This window comes from Ambystoma mexicanum, chromosome 3p (assembly GCF_040938575.1).
Source record: "Ambystoma mexicanum isolate Mex_15411 chromosome 3p, UKY_AmexF1_1, whole genome shotgun sequence".
In the NCBI taxonomy this organism is placed as follows: domain Eukaryota; kingdom Metazoa; phylum Chordata; class Amphibia; order Caudata; family Ambystomatidae; genus Ambystoma; species Ambystoma mexicanum.
In genome coordinates, this window is record NC_090925.1 from 758,746,814 (window position 1) to 758,764,421 (window position 17,608).

Consider the following 17,608-nt stretch of genomic DNA (forward strand, 5'->3'; position numbering starts at 1 on the left):
GAGATGTCTACTTTTTTAGCGCTCAACATGGACATTTCTACAAAATGTTTTCACTCTGTTGAATGGAAGTAACTGTGCTCCTGTTCTGTACAGTAAAAGGAAAGATTTAAAAAATGTAGGGCGGGGATGCCCGTGCTGGAGAAACTTTGGGATAAAATATGCAGAGTTAAGTTTCATGGGAATCTCTCCACCCATGCGATCAAGCACAACTTTGAGATCCTCCATGGTTGGCACATGGACCCAGTCCGTGTCTCCAAAGAATTTCCAGTGCTGTCACCATGGTGCGCAAGGGGTTGTTGGGAATTGGGTACACTGTTATATGTTTGGTGGGCCTATCCGCGGGTACAGGCCTTTTGGACCGAGCTGCTTAGCTGGATAAAGGCTATTAGTGGGGTGCCTATACCAATGGAACCCTTAACGTTTTTTCAGGGTATTTTCACGCAGGGCTACCCATCATACAGGTTCCCTAGGATGTGGTAGGCCCTGCTCAGAGCAGGCAGGATACTAGTAGGACAGAATTGGAAATCACCTTCGCTACTGGAAAAGGGAGACTGGCTTCAGAAAGTGTGTGAGGTCTTCTTGATGGAAAAACTCACCTACATGGCACACAACGTACAGCCATTGTTCATGGAGGAGGGGGGGCAGTTTGTGGATAAGCATGGCACGGGGGTTACTTAGTCTATGGCTTATGTGGGAAGGGAGGATGGGGAATGTCTGGTGAAGAGATTGGGGGTTTGAGCAGTAGTCAGCCACCATGGAACCTAGATGGGGAGATTAGGGGTAGGGGAAGTTGGCTCTCCCTCCCACTGTGTTCTGGGGCATCGCCCATGAGGGCTAGGGAATTTGAAGGACTGTGTGAGTCGCAGAATTAGGTGGCTGTGTGATATGCTGGCCTAACCCTTTGTGTCCTGTCCTGTTGGTTTGTCTTGGTTTGTCCTTTCCCCTGTTGTCTTGTGGGGGAGATGCCAGTGGATGGGCTGGGGGCTGGCTGGCAGTGGTTGGCTAGAGGACTTATTAGTGAGGTTTGGCTGACAGCTGACACCCCGCCAGGGCAATACAGCACTGTCGCTCTAGTCTGTAATTGAGTGACTGTAATGTGGGCTATCTGTTTGTGATGGAAAAATGCCAAAAAAACAATGACGGGCTCGTTTGGATTTTTTACCTCCACCTTCAAAGGTGGACCTAAAAATAGGTGGATTTTCTGCAAAATGTCTGCCTGAAATACCACAGCTGGTATTTCCATGCAATACCAACAATGTAATTTGATCAAACCCTGAATTGAATGGATGATAAAATCAGCAGTATGTGCCAAATACTGATGATTTTACTGTTACCCCTCATCTCTGAATGACACCCTAGGTCTGTGATCGTTTTTCATTGTCTTGTTCAGAACACTCTTCTCTTATGTGGCCAACACAAGACACACATTCAAACCAACACCAGATTCAGATATATAGATACAAAGACACATAAGCACAGATACATCTTTCCACCTGTAGTTTACACTGTCACAAGTACACCGAGACATATTAACCCAGTCACAGAAACTGAAACACACACACACACATTCACGTTATTTAAAAACAGATGTAAATAGAATAGATCGCTCTTGCTCCCTCTCCATCACCAGGTCCAAGGTGTGTTCCCCATGCAGTTCTCTCTGCTTCCATGAAATGAAATATAAAGCAGACTTTCCAAGAAAGTGTAACTTGAAAGCACACAAAAGCCACATCCCCTCGCCGTCTTTCGCTCTGTATTATCTAAGTGCAGACCCCGTAGTCAGAATTAACAGCAACACACGACCATGGCTTCTTGTTGTGGCTGGCAGAGGCTGGCTGGCAAATCAAGGTGGTCTACTGTCTAACTGTGAGCCAAGACAACAGAAGGTGGTGAGCGCAAGGAATGGGTGTGATGTAAAGGACAATTAAAGGGTGTAAAGGGTGTGAGTGGCAAGGAATGTATGGCTGAGCAATCTGGGCAAGGGAAGGAGGTGTTTGCAGGGATAAGGGGATGGCATTGAATTAAGAGTTAAAAGAAGGAGTAGAAGGGGAACGTAGGTCTGAAAGTTCATTGTAAGGAGCAGGGTGCCACTGAGAATGTGGTGCAACGGAAGGACACCAGAGGATGATGGGTAAGGAAAATAATGTAAATGAGACAGAGATACACATCTGGAATGGTAGGTCAGCAAATTAACTGATGCCGAGGTGAAGGTCTGACCTGCACGTCACTGCACCCAATTGTGGGACTGGCTTGCCCCTCTTTCTTTTTTCTTACTAAGTGGTCCATACTTGCTTTATGAACATATGTTTCAATCACTGCTTCTCTTATATTTTCTTCAGGATGCTTCATCATGTGGCCCTCATTCTGAGGGGGGCGCAAAGGGATACCGGGAACTGTTAAGGACACTGGTACCGGTAATCCCTTTGCGCCCTATTCTGAGGTCCCTTAGCGGGTCCCGTCTTTAACTCCTGGTTTTACCAGGCGTTATGGACGGGGCCCATTAACGGACTTCAGAGCTAATAACGGTACCGCAATTTGCGGTACCGTTATTAGCGCCTTCCCATTGAGCCCTATGGGGCTGAAATGGGAATGGGGAATGGCTTATTCAATGGGGACGTACCGCTCCCGCAAAGGTCGGAATAGACCGGTAAGTCCCCATTGAATGAGGGCAGACTCAGTACCGGTATTGGAGGTAGTCATGGCGCTAATAGCGCCATGATTACCTCCAAACTCAGAATGAGGCCCAGTGTCTTATATGCATTTGCCCCAGGATACAGACGATTAGTAGGCTTCCCACTTGTAGAAACATCAGTGCTTTGAAAAACAGATTTATTGAACAGTGTACTAGTTTAGTCCTTGAATAACAACTTTGCAGAAAGCATTTTTTTGTTTTTCGAATATTGAAGATGGAATAGGAGAACATAATATGGAACTTTGGAACCAGGAAGACAGGGCTCAAATCCTCACCCTCCACTATTCATACATTATGTGATCCTGAGCAAATCATTTTTAATCACAGTGCTTTATTTTCCTTAACCATCTGTAAAGAAAGCCTCACTCATATGTAGTGTATACTTAATCGTGTTACTCTATGAATAATTATAATTTTTCAATGTATGTTCAGCATACTGACGAGGAGGCAGGGTGACAATGGGGGTCTTATGTTGTGGGGGGTAGGCACACCAGGTGCAGGTACGGGTTTCGCGTTGTGGGCTGGGGAGGCAGGAAGCCAGGTATGGGTCTTTTTGCCATGCCAACTAATGTTTGGCTCTGAGAGCAAACCCAGAACCCTATGTTCAGCAATGTCTCTGCTCTGCAAATTTATTCTCTAGCTTTATTTACATTGTTCTAAAACTAAAGATGTGCTGGGATTAGAGGCGATGTAGCCTGCTGTCAAATTCCAAACTGTGTTAATACTGGACTCAAATCCCAGCTTTCCCATTTCACCAATTATATTATCCGGGTGAAATAATTTTACTATGCTTGCCAAGTAGGGGAATTTCAAGGAATCCAGGTCTCTAAACAAACCACAAACATAACTGAAAATTATGTTGCATAAAAGTACGGTAATGTCAATAATGTCTACTATATATAATTGAGAATGTGCGGTAGGGGGAGATGTTGGCATTGAGATCACTTATTCTGGAAGTTGGGGCCGCGGCTCTGTGGGTTCAGGCCTTTGCAATAAGGGCAGAAGAGTAAGTTTGCCCTCTCCCCCCAAATGTTGCCAATAATGCAAAAGCATTGTGAATGTGGGGCTGTTTCCGTGTGGGGGCCCACAAGGAAACAAGTGCAGTATTTGTTTATGCATTGGACGCTTGGTATGATTGTTAAAGGAGCGCACTGTATGAAGCCCAGCCCGTAAGTAAATGACATGTGTGCCTGGCAGCCGACCATGCTAGCGGAGCAAGTGCCATAAGGAATGGAATGCGTTTCTGTTGTCGCTTGTCGGCGTGAGCGTCCTCTACCACCATCGCTAGCATGGAACTCCTGCGCGGGGTTTGGATTTCTTAAAGGGCAATGTTTTCCAATTTCTCTGCCCAGGGAAAATACACAATACTGTTTCTTGGGAAACAGGGAGAGCATGTCTTACTGAGCCCACGTTGTATCGGGTCCCCAAGCACAGGAGCTGTCCCCTTTTAAGGAAAAATGTCCTTAAATGCCCACGGCTGTTGGCCCCCTGTCTTAGCCAGTGTACTATGTGTCGGTGACCAGGGGATCTTCCCATATCACTGCTGGGCCCATTACCCAACACCTCTGGGAGTCACTGCTTGGTCATCCGACTAGCTGTCCGGTGATCGAGGCAGGGGACTTAGTCACAGGTGGGAGAGTATGATTTTAAATCAGGGGTCATGTCCTATAAAAAAAAAAGTGGGGGACTCATTAACATCCCAATTGAATGTGGCGTCACCAGAATGAGCATATCAAGGTGCCCTCTGAAAAAAGTGGGGGGCTCCTGAAAAAGTTAGGGGACTCCGTCCATCCGTGTGTAGCCTTGACTTGAGCTCTGTTTTAAAGTATCCAGAGCTTTCAGAGGAAATGGAAATTACAATACTAGCATAGAATGTAATCAGATGGCCTAATGCAGTTACAAGTATATGTACACATACAACACCCACCTCCAAAGGAATACATCAATGCACTGCTTTTTAATTTAATTTTATTGTTAATTTATAATGCGCTTAATACCAGAGAGTGGTTTCTAGGTATGGTATCGGGTTCAAACCTGTGCTGTGCCGCATTGTCTTGCTTCCAAGACAAGCACATTGCCCCTGAGCTATCCTTCCTAGCTCACCATCAAGCATGGGAATAAGAGAAAGTGCAGTCACAGAAAAAGATGTCCAAAAGAATCGATATGACCTTAGAGCCCTTCAGGAACGTGCATTTAATGGATGGGTTCACAGAATAAGTCTGAGTCCAAATAACCAAACCAACTTGGAAAGATGGCGAAGTACTGTTTAATTAACAATGATCTAAAATAGGGAGTTACAACGAACATCAACGGACATACACTCGATTTCTCTCAACAATCTTTTTATAAAAACATGATTATACACTCAACATATGTCAGAGGTGATGTCATACTATGTGGCAAATAATGAAAAACCTACTGGGGATCAGGATAGGCTTAAGGGGCTCATCTAAGTATACTATCTGTAGGAACTGGGATTGTGATTGGCTGCCCACTGTCAGGTGGACAATATATGCCTACCTCTAAAACATGCCATCTTCAAAAACATTAAGTACAAGGTTTCTCATTAGTTTCTCAAACTACAAGGTAATTCATTATATGGACCACTACAATTGGTTGGCACGTTTGTGCCATGTCTGGAATATTCGGTTCATTTAGCAGCACGTAAGCACAGACCCAGGTGAAAGGAGGTGGGCCTGACTCTACCTCCCCACCCAATTAACGCAACATCACTCATCATCCAAGACTTCTGCCATGAAGATTGTCTTTGAACTTGGCCTTGCAAAGTATCCTGGTCTCTGGAAATAAATGGGAGTGCGAGCACTCACTAGCGCGTTCTAGGACTCCAAGTTCGACTCTATTTTCATCCTTGGCTCAGGAGACCATGATTTCATCCATTTTGCAGGTTTTAAATGTCTTAAATTAATTAAACTTGCCACTCTTGGTGTGGTTTGTTTGAATTTGGTGTTGTTTTACCACGGCTGAAATGTTCGCGACGGAAATGATTGCAATGAGAAATGTACTTTATACAAAATTGTTTGTGTATTTCCAATTCGGACATCAACGATAAAACAACCCCAAATCTATAGAAACACTAACCCCTGCCCACACCCCCACCCCTGCCCACACACCCAACACACCCCCACACTCCTACTTACCTTTCATTCTGAAGTGCTGTGTCCCTGCAACACTGGTTCCCTTTTACTTTCGTGTTCGGGAACCGGTGCCGCAGGGTTCTTTTTTTTGTTTTTGTTCGGGTCAGCTGCAGGGGTGTCCCCTGCAACCCCCGCTCACTATACTATTGAACGGTTGATTCTCTGTAGCACTTTGTGTACGTGCAATCTAGTGAGCGGGGGTTGCAGGGGACACCCTCACAGCCTTTTTTTGTTTTTTTTTGGTCGGGTCAGCATGGGGGTGTCCCTCGCATATCCCGCTCACTATACTGTATAGTATAGCGAGCAGGAGTTGCGGGGGTCACCCCTGCAGCCTCTGCTGCTTTTTTTACCTACACTGCCAAATAGATACTACAAAATATCCTACGAACATTTAGCCAGTAGGACATTTAGTAGTATCTATTTTAGAACTTTTGGTGGTGTAGGTCATTTAGATTCAGTCATTTTGGCCGAAATCGTTTCTTTGCACCTTAACAAGACATGATTCATCCTTCACACATTCACTCCTTTCCAGAATAGTGAGCCGACCTTGGCTGCATCAGTCTTGACTTCAGGCCAGACAACCTCGCCTTGCAACTCCACTAGTCAGCTTATTCTTGCTGCATCACAATGTTCCCTTTTCTCTTCATGGATGCTGGATTACTAAAGTCATGGTACCGATGTCCAGCTTCTATACAGTGGCGGCTTTGCCTGCATTCTATTTCCCTGCATATAGCCAGCTTCTATGATGACTTAGGGCCTCATTACGACTCAGGCGGTAAGGGGTTTACGGCAGCGTAAACAGCGCCGACCCTTATCGCCTGATTCCGAGGTCCCTTAGCGCCATGGCGGATTTAACACCTGCTTTTAGCAGGTGTTAAAATCCATGGCGCTAAGGGACCATGTTGTTAATTACGCCACCGTAATTTACGGTGGCGTAATTAACGCCTTCCCCACTCCCATTATGCCCTATGGGGCAAAAATGGGAATGGGGAAGGGTAAATGGGGATTGGGGACTTACCGCCCCGCCGACCTCGGAATGGGGCGGTAAGTCCGCCAACCACCATGGCGTAAACGTAGTTTACGCCATGGTGGTAAAGGTACAACCCAGGCGGTAATTTACCGCCTGGGTCGTAATGAGGCCCTTAGTCTACCTTGCATTTCAGCGTCTGTACAATTATTGAACGGTCGATTCTCTGTAGCACTTTGTGCACGTGTAATCTTCTTTTTCATATTTAAAAGTTCATTTGACTCTTTACTTCGTCATTCGTTTCTGTAGGATCTATACATCCTATTCAGCCAGTACCCTGAGACGTTGTTCATACTCTCTTATGACATCACAGGCTTCTTTCTTTGCTCATTTCTCATATTCCTTCAGGGAGTTCCTCCCTCAGATTGTCATCCCTTTGGTGATACATTCGATAGGGTTGTCTCAATGGGTATCTTCTTTCGAATATACGCTGTGGTATTAGCACACCTGCTGGTGTCAAACACGGCACGATCTCAGGCTTCCAACATGTGGGAGTAAGGGGGCTGGGTTTCCTGCAGAGGCATGCAGCTGCTCCTCTACAGATTCAGGAAAATATCATGTTTGTTAAGCCAAACACATACTAACATAAGACACCCTCCCCATTCGCCAGAGAGCAAGTACATTACAAACTACTTTGCAACCTGCAGGCAGTTTTGGTTTCTTGGGTGAGAGAGACTGGTGTTTCCTGCTGGTGGGAACAGTGTGCAGTACTGTGACATGTAGCAATGGCTCAGTCTCTGCTCCTGGGGACAAAGCATGATAGCACTATCACCAGCTACCAGAAAGCCTCCTAATAAAGGAATTCAGCACGTTGACATTTAGTCCCCATTTGTAGGGACTGTGGGTGGGGTTCTATGAATCTTTGCTGACTATGGGCCTCATTACGAGTTGGGTGGTAACGCCGGCGCTATTAGCGCCGGCGCTAATAGCCCTACCGCCAAACCCTCCAGAGCTATTAGTGCCGGATCACGGGTTTAGCGGAAGGGTTATTGCCCATTCCCCATTGGGCCCATTCGGGAATTCCTCATTCCCCATTGGGCCCAATGGGGAAAATTTGTGCTATTACCGCCAGCGGTAATCATGCTGAAAATCGGCAATTTTGCCGCGGATTTCCCCCCAGCTGAGAGCTGGGGGGAAATCTGCCAAAGCCATGATCTGGCAGAGCCTTAAATGCGGCGGTAATAGCGCTAATGCCGCATTTAAGGGTGATGAGGCCCTATTTCTCTCCCACCTACACTTTCACAGCATTTTTTGCCAACTATTCTGCTTTTCTTACCTCAAAAAAGAAGGGGGGACAGTGATCCTCTGCACCCTCCCTTACCACTCACACCCTCATATATACCTTACCCCCACTTACAATCTGTATTTTTGTGGCAAGAAAAGTTGAAAAAAATCAACACAAATGCATTAGGGGAAACTGTAGTCAGCAAAAGTAGGGTAGACAGTGGATGGCAGCAGAAGGGGCACATGAGCAAACACTGATATACTGAAGACCAATAAAGGCCATTCCCATTGCCACAGAGAAAACAAATGATGCATGAGCCTCCTTTGCATAAATTAGGACTGTATGCTACCGCATGACGCTGTAGGCCTCCTTGACGTGGGACAGGGTATTTATAGGCATGGGGGAAGGGTCAGTAGGGTACCTTGGCATGGATATGACCTGGTTAAGAAAACAAGGCTCTGTCAAAATTGGCAGATACAAGGTTATCGGCGCCTGTATCCACTCTATGAAGCCCTTGTTGTGAACACCCTTGATACAGGCAGAATCTTGATACTTGCCCTCGATGGATACAAAGTTGGAATCAACTCACACTTATGGGATAGGAAACCCTAAGCTGCCAAGACCCAAACCGGTGTCCCCGCTTAGCTTACTCATAGATGGACCTGGAACTTGTCAATCTGCTTCTGCAGTGGTTGACTTGTGATGCTCCACTGCCTTGGTGTTTTTATGTTTGTCAGATGAACAGAGAATGAACAGGTGTGTGGAAGGTTACAGTAGGCCGTTGAGCAATTGGCAGAGGACCTAAGGGTCCGTATTTCACCAGAGAAGAGAGAGAGACCAAACTGACTTTTTTGAGGATAGCGCTGGACTGAAGGCCTTTTTTTCTCCGCTGGCCTTGCGGAAAGTGGAGGCACTGCCGGGGTTGCATGAGGGGCTGGAGGAAGGAAGGCTGGAGCTGAGAAAGGTGCAGACGTATTTGGGGGCATTTGAATTTTGCTTGTAAGGTGGTGGGACCAAGGAAGACTTTCTGAAGGAATAGGCAGGGGAGCCTGAAAGGGGCGAGCTTCCCTCACTACAGGATCAGGTTGTCTCAGGCAGTGAAGGATCATCTTTGGGTTTGGAAGCTTTCCCCCAAAGCACTTCAATGGGGTGTCAGTGTGGCTGCCGGGGGAGGTGAAAGAGTGGGGGGTGCAGCAGGGGCGGGGGCTTGGATATGTACTTTAATGCAGGGTCGGACTGGGACAAGAAATAGGCCTGGTCACCCAAAAAAAAGTGGCCCACCCCTCGCCTCAAAAAAAGTGGACCACCCCATGACCTTTGACCTCTGATGACATCACCGGAAGTAATGTCATTTGACCCCACCCCAAAGTGACATCCCGGGAAGCGTTGAAACATGACCTTTCACACTTTGACAAAACAGGAAGTGGGATCAAATAGCAGTGTTCTTAAGTACAATAAATTACTGTGAATCCAAGCAGACATCCAAGGCCAAATATGTTATTGTATAGCACTTACGCTTAGAACAAATATGCATACAATATCACCCAACCTGTATTGGTACTCATTTAGCAACCTAAGAAGGATGAAAGGCTTTTTGAAAAAAAAAAAGTTTTGGGAAAAAATATATATTTTTTCAATTTTATTTCTTCCAAACCAGCCCAGGCATGGCCAGAAATCGGCCCCTACTCCCCGGGGACGATTTCGGCCTGGCCACGGGCCGAAAGGCCGAGGGGCCAATCCGACCCTGCTTTAATGGAAGAAGATGAGCTGAGCAGTGGATGGATTGGCGGTTGCGTAGAAGGTTGAGTTTCTCGTTTCGGGAGTATTTGCCATTGGTGGTGGCTTTGGTGCTATAGATGAGGGAGCTGGAAAACAAGAACCTGGCGGTGGTTCTGGTGGTGAATAGTCAGTCAGCAAACGGACGAGAAGGTGTTGAAGCTGTGCAGGTTGTTTACGTTGGGCTGCTTGACCAATAATATTGAGTTTCGAGGGAGGCACGTTGCAGGTCTGACAAATAGTATGGCTGCCATTTTATCATTCTCAATAGCAGAGCTTCTGTGAAATGGCACCTGACAAGGAAACTGTAGCAGATGAAGGATTTGATATGCTAAGACCATGTCAGCTCTTTAAGAGGTCCTGGGCCCTCTTGTTTCTTCAGTCCTATAAGGTAGCATGGTGGGAATTACTGAGTAGTGGGGCAAGTAGGGAGAATGGTATTCCCCAAAAATAGCGACGAAAAAATGCTGAATGAGTGTTTAGTGCACATTCGGCATGGACGAAAATCCGGAATCCCACAAAGCCGAACAAGGGGGGGGGGAGTTGCGGGGATGTCCCCGGCTCCCCATGTTTGGCATTATGGGTTCTGGTGTTGCAAGGGGGGCTTTTTCAAATGAATGCAGTCGACATTTTCGAAATGCGAAGCGTTCAGCTTCGGCATAAAAGGCTGCATTATACGCGGCTTTGGTATTTTAACGTAGAACAGAGAGACTGAGGACCTGGGAGAGTTGCCTTGTCACAGAGCTGATGTTGTGACGTTTATTACAGCTATAAGAAAATGTTGCTGGTTGGTTGGCAGGGTTGACCCTCTTTTGGAAACTGTTTTGGGGCTGTGAGCCGCCAGTGCAGTAATGGGAAGAAGGATTTTGGAGAGGTGGGCTAGGGAGTAAGGACTGTTGGCCAGAGTCAGGAAGGCTATTCCAAATCCATTGCTGTAGTCTATCATGGATTCCTAGTCAGGAATCTACTAGGCACAGGAGGTGTTTTGTTGTTGAGCCTGTCTTTTAAATGAAATAAAAATTAATTGGGCCTCATTACAAGCCTGCCGGTCCGGAAACAGCGGTGGAGGTAAACCCGCCGCCACCGTTGTCTCCGGACCGGCAGACTACGAGTTCTGCAGGCGGGTGGTTGGCAGGAGGACCGCCACCAGCTTGCAGACGGAAATGGAAATGCCAGCACCGTTATTTACGGTGCCAGTGTTTCCATTGTCCCCATTCCCATGGAGTCCTATGGGAATGGGGAGTCACGGAATTCCGCCTCCGGAATTACCGGGTCACCGGGGTTGTAATGCCCTGGTGATTCCAGCAATCACGGAGGCAGTAATTCACTGTGAGTCAGGCTGCAGGCTGCCAGTTTTCCCGGCACACTACCGCCGGACTCGTAATGAGGCCCATTGTTTTTTATATTGTGTTTCAAATCGGATCCCAGCCTCTGCGTGTGGGATCCGGTATCAAAGCCATGTTGCTCGATGTAGTCTTGTTTCCAATTCAAGTGCGTTGCCTCTGAGCCGTTCGATGGTTATTCTTGGGGGCATATAGGGTGACGGGTGCTGGTGAGGGGGAGGGGGAGAGATTGAGGATTAGCTTGGAGTGATGTAGGGAGCAGAGGGTTGGTTTTAAAAAATATCTGGGTTCTTCCAACACTTGCCAAAGGGAAAACAGGATGTGTGGTTTGATTGTTTCTTGCATCGCGCAGCATTAACAGCGGTTGTGGTTTCGGTGGTATTCTGTAGGTGTGCTTCTAAATTGGAGCTTCTGGAGGACTATGGGATGCATTCATTTAGGATTAAGAGAGTATCTAAAGGGGGGCTGGGTGAAGTATGGAAGCAATATGGGGTTTGTGGAGATGAACATCTAAGGCACACAAGGGTGTCATCGCTGATGTTTGTTTGCATTCCTCTTTTCCCCCTTAACCCCTCCCAATTATTGCTGACACGGCTGACTTCAGGATACATCTGGCAGTAGAGATTAGTATAGGGTGGCATCATTCACTGGTGAAGTGGGCACCAAACCAAGCAGTGAGGAGACCAGGTTGAGAGAGGCAGCTGAGGGTCAACTATGGAGATGCTGTGGTAGGGTGATCCAGTCCTGGGGGGATGAGAGGGGGGCAGCTCATGCCAATGTTGGTGGATATGAAAAGACACCCCATGTCTGGGCTTCTCATGATGCAGATGGGAAGGAACGGTCTGGCTCAGGTGGCAAGCAGGGCCCTGACGTGGGACCAATGGAAAGAGACAGAAGTTCCATGGACGGGATTGTACACGAGGGCATCACGTATGAAGCTATTGAAATGTTTAGAACTGATCGGGTGGGTTCACTTTTTGCTCATCGTGGGCAACAAGCTCTGCTCGGCTGAGCTACACCTTTGATTGGACAAGTTTGTAATGAAGGGAAGGTCTGACTATAGGAAGTGATTGGTATTAAAAGTGGGCGTAAACCTCCTAAAGAGCAGTTCCCCTCAGTGCAGGAGCGCTTTCAACGAGGAAGGGGAGTTTGGGAGAGAGCTTTAGCTGTGTCTGGGTACGCAGCGCTGGTCATTGGGCCGGCTCTCGCCGAGATCCGGCACCCGATGTACGCTATGCTCTGCGCTGGGTAACATTGAAAAATAAATGTGGAAAAAAAAATAATAATTTGAAGGGAAAAGAAAGCCCGCCGACGGCACTGAGTAGGGGGGTGGAGCAGCTCATTGCCGCCATGAGCGGTCTGCTGGCTCACCCCACTACGTGTACACAGTCGGACTTCGATACAGGTCGCAGCTGCAGGACACGCAAACTGTAAATTCCTCTGGTGACCCTGTACAAGGGGTCATCAGAGGAAGTTGCAGTCCTCAGCCACCACCTCAGCTTTACATAGCTTTTGGTCTGCATGGATGCCTGGATGCCCATTGTGTGCATTTGGTGCAGGGGTCGATTACATTGGGCGCATGCACAAATACAGCCTTTACTCATATGTGCATGTGGCTGTTTATCCACCCCAGATGGATATTTGTCACTAAAACATGCATGACACATTTGTGCACTTGCGCAGATTCTTTACGCGTGCTTACGAAGGTGTCTGTATGGGACTATGCTTCAATGTATCCGTATCATTCTTCCTACGCACCAGTCACTTTGATTCAGTGCGCCAAAATGGCCTAGATGCAGGAAAACAAAACTTGGGACACCGCGAGCAGTGTTGCCACAGCACAAGGTTTTTGCTCAAAGAAGGCTCCAAGTGTTTGGCGAAAGTTTATAAAAACAATTCCATAAAATGTCAGACTGCAGCTTCTGCACCCTAGTACCCAAGATTTTGCACAAACAAAACGCAACCACGACCCGGTTTATTTATTTATTTATGCAATTGATTGATTGATTGATTGATTGATTGATTTATAGAACGCTTTACACCAAGGCGCTGAATGTTTGTCGTATACATGGACCCGGATTATTTATTTATGCAAGGTTTGTCGGATTTTTTTATCCGACAAAAATTGCATAAATAAATATACATGTATCCACAAACATTGCATGAATAAATAAATACCCCTATTAACATTGACACTATCCCACACGATGCAGCCACCCAACTTCTTTCAGAGGGGAGTGTTATGTCCCCGACTCGCAGCCGAAGGCGTCGGCGGGAAATCAGGAAGGTTGGCCTTGGGCTGCAAGGCCCCGCTGCGCAGCTCCAGTGGGAGCAGTAAAGACACGGACATACGGGTGTTGCTGTCCTGCCCCGGAACTGCCCACGCGGAGTGGGGGCGGGGCTTTTATTGTGAACACCTTGCGTCACCGCGGAGCGGGACGCAAGGCAGATATAACATTTCTCCTTTATTTTAAACAATACATAAGCAGCTAAACATTACTTGGGCAAACTGTTCTAGCGAGGGAGTTAGATAGTCTCTCGATCAGGTCTTCTACCACTCATAGTCTCTGAGTCTGGCCGGGGGCCGGGGCACAGTTCTTAAACTATACCGTCCACCCCTGGGTGCAAACCCCTGGCTCCCATCGGGTTGCTCACCTTCATCATTCGGCTCACCCAGTTCTGGTTCACTCGGCGGTTCCTCCATTCTGTCGTCCATGGTCGCTTCATCTTCTGGGTGGTCATGTCCCTCCCCCATGGGCGGGTCCTCTTCTACCTCCGGTTGAGGCTCGCCATCCGTCCATAGATCCTTTGGTACTGCCTTGAACCAAGATGCATTTCACGTTACTTGTCTTTGTCCCCTCTTGGCTGTTATCATAGTGCCATGCCTCTGGCTTACAGTCATGGGACAGCGTCGTATTGGGTGTCTAGTTTCGATTTCGATGGGTTTCTCACCATGACCACTTGAGCACCAACTCGGTGGTGGGACCTCTTGGCATTTCTTTTGCTACTCATGTGTGCGTTTTCCACGGTCCGCCTTAGTTTGGTGTGTTCGCGGTCATATGTGTCTGTGCTCCTGCTCAGATGCTGCGAGATGGATGAGTTGATGATTGTACCATACATCATGTCTGCCGGCGGTATTCCCGTTGTGCTATGGGGTGTTACTCTGTAATTCCATAGGAATCGGTATAAGTCCACTCTCCAGGGGCTTGCGTTGATGCGTGACAGGCGCAAAACTTTGTTCATGGTTCGCATGAAACATTCAACGTCGCCATTGGCCTGAGGCCATCTCGGCATTATGTGGTGGTAGCGGATGTTGAGTTCCGTGAGGTATTTCTTGAATTCCTCTCCTTGGAACTGTGGGCCGTAGTCACTCCTAATCCTCCTTGGAAGGCCATGCGTTGCAAACATTTTCTCGATTGCGGGTATGAACGCCTCCGCTGCCGTGGAGTTGACGATTTTGACCTCAGGGTACCTGGAGTGGTCGTCGATTGCCACCAATAGGTATGTGCCTTCCTGTATTTGGCAGAAGTCTATACTGATGGCGTCCCATCTAACGGACCCTCGCTCCGCTGATAGGATGGGCTCGGGAGTGGCCAGCGCCCCCTTTATTTGGCATGGGAGGCAGGTGTTGACTAGCTGCTCAACTTTTCCATCGATATGGGGGAACCAAACGCGGTGCCTTATACGGGCCTTGGTCCTCGACATCCCCTGATGGCCTTTGTGCGCCAGCGCCACTACTCTGTCCTGTAGGCTTGCAGGGATGACGATTCGGATCCCTCGTAGGATGAGCCCCGCTTCTGTGATGGATAGGTCCTGTCTGACTGTGAAGATTCCCGTGAGGAATTCTTTGGCTTCTGCTGTTCTATTGTGGATGTTCTGTAGTAAAGACTTCCATTCCCCTGAGATGATTGTGTCTTTCATCAGATCGCAGCATGGGTCACTTTGCATGGCCTCTACGATGTCTTCTATTCCGATGGCTCTTGGCTTCATGGTGTGTATCATCTGGCAAATGTGTTCCTCCGTCTCTTCCGCCACGTGTATTTCCCCCTGTGTGGCCGCTGTTGGGTGTCTCGACAGGAAATCCGCCGGGTTACCACTGCCTGGCTGATATGCTAGCTCGAAGTCATATTGTTGCAGATGTAACACCCACTTCGCAATCCTGGCAGGTGGATGTGATGAAGTGCCTGTGAAGATCCGGAGTAGTGGTTTGTGGTCCGTATATATCTGGAACTTTCGGCCTTATAGATATAGATGAAAGTGGCAGCAGCCCCACAGTACTGCTGTCGCTTCTTTTTCGATATGGGGGTACCGTTGCTCCGTCGGTGTCAGTGCTCGGGATGCATAGGCAATCGGCATTGATTCTCCTGTGTTGGCCACCTGTATGAGGATGGCTCCCAGACCCACGGGACTGGCGTCAACATACAGTTCAGTTGACAGTGCAGGGTCATAATATGCCATGGTGGTGTCTGCCGAGAGTGATGCCTTGATGTGTTCGAATGCTTCTTGGCAGGTGGGACCCCAATCATATTTTGTGCTGGCCTTCGTGGGTTCTCGAAGGGGTTCTGATAGTGTGGCCAGGTTAGGGATGAACCTTCCAGAGTAGGTAGCCATTCCTAGAAAACTGCGAACCTCCGTTGGTGTGCTGGAGGGTGAGGCAGCCTAGATGTCTGCTACTTTTTGTGGGTCCGCAGAGATGCCTGCGCTGTTAAAAATGTACCCAAAGATCGAGATCTCTTCCTTTAGGAACTCACATTTCTCTTTGTGAATTGGCAAACCAACACTCTAGCCTGCTGAGTAGCATGTGGAGCCTTCGTACATGTTCTTCCTTATTTTCTGCCTGAATGAGAATGTCTTCACTGATGTTTGGGACTCCCGGGATGTCCCTTATCACCTCCAGGATGGTTTGCTGAAAAACTTCGGCCGCCGAGAAGATTCCAAAGCTGAGCCGATTGTATCTGCGTAGGCCGATGTGAGTGGAGAATGTTGTGATGTACCGGGAATCGTGGTGTAGCTTCAGCTGGTGATATCCGGCGTTCAGATCAACCTTTGAGAATATCTTGGATCCTGTGAGGTCTGCTACTATTTCATCGAGGGCCGGGGTGATGTGACGCTCCCGTTTTATCGCTGCGTTGGGGAGGTGCATGTCAATTCATATTCTCACTTTCCCAGGTTGTTTGGGCTTCTTGGTGATAACCATGGGTGACACCCATGGCCTAGGCCCAGTCACTTCCTCGATGATGCCTGCTTTCTCAAGTGCCCGGAGCTCCTATTCCACCTGGTTTCATATGTGGAACGGCATTCTTCGGTGTCGCACTGCTCGCGGTTGGACAGACTCATCGATGTGCAGCTTGATTGCCATCCCTTTTAGGCATCCAATCCCTTTGAGGAGGTTCGGGTATTTCTTGAGAATGTTGTCGACGTCTTGTGAGTCGGTCACTTCGCATATGAAACTTATCAGTCCCAGGTCCTCTGCTGCGTCTCCGCTCAGAAGACACTCGATGCCTGCGTTCACCACGTACATTTTTGACTGCAGTGATTTTCCACCCTTGCTGAGTGTGGTCCGGAATCGTCCTACTATGGGAGGTGGAGTCTTGCACCCATATGCGAACAGTAGCGTGTCCGTCGATTTCAGGGCAGGTTGGGGCTGTAGTTTTCTGAATGCGGTCGGCGGCATGACGTTGACGGACGCCCCGTGTCTATAGTCATTTGCGTGTCTTGCCCTTGGATCGCTACCTGGCATCTTCGCCTTTGCAGTTTCCTTTTGGGTGTGGTGCTTCCGTAGTTTAGTGCTGAAACTAGGTATACTTTCTTTTCTTTTTTTTTTCCTGGAGTGCTTGTGGTTGTTGTGGCACCCCCGACGATCTGCACACTTTTGTGTAGTGGTCTTTTCTGCCGCATGCCCCGCATGTGGTACCTTGGGCCGGGCAGTTGTGTCATCCGTGGCGAGGCCCTCCGCACCACCCACATTCCATGGGTCCTGGGATTCTGGGTTGCCATCTGGGGTGCGTGCTGTTTCCACTGGCCTCATCCCTCGTGTATTGGCGATTCGTGATCTGGGCCACGGTTGCCACTGTAAGCGCCGGCTGGAGTTTCTGTGGGGTCGTGCCCATGGGTGCCGCCCTGGCATGTGCCAACTCCCTCTGGTGGCCAAGTTCAAGGATTCTGGTCAGGGATATTCCTTTTTCGCTCAGCACCATCCTCCTTAGCTTCTCTGAGTGTATCCCATTCATGAGTTGACGTTGGATCTCCTTTTCAATGTCTGTGAATTCACATGAGATCGCGAGTTTCTGGAGCCTGGTGTGATAGGCATCCAGCGTCTCGTCTTCCATCTGGATGGTGGTGCAGAATATAAATGTTTCATAGTCTGGATTGAGCTGGGGCATGAAGTGG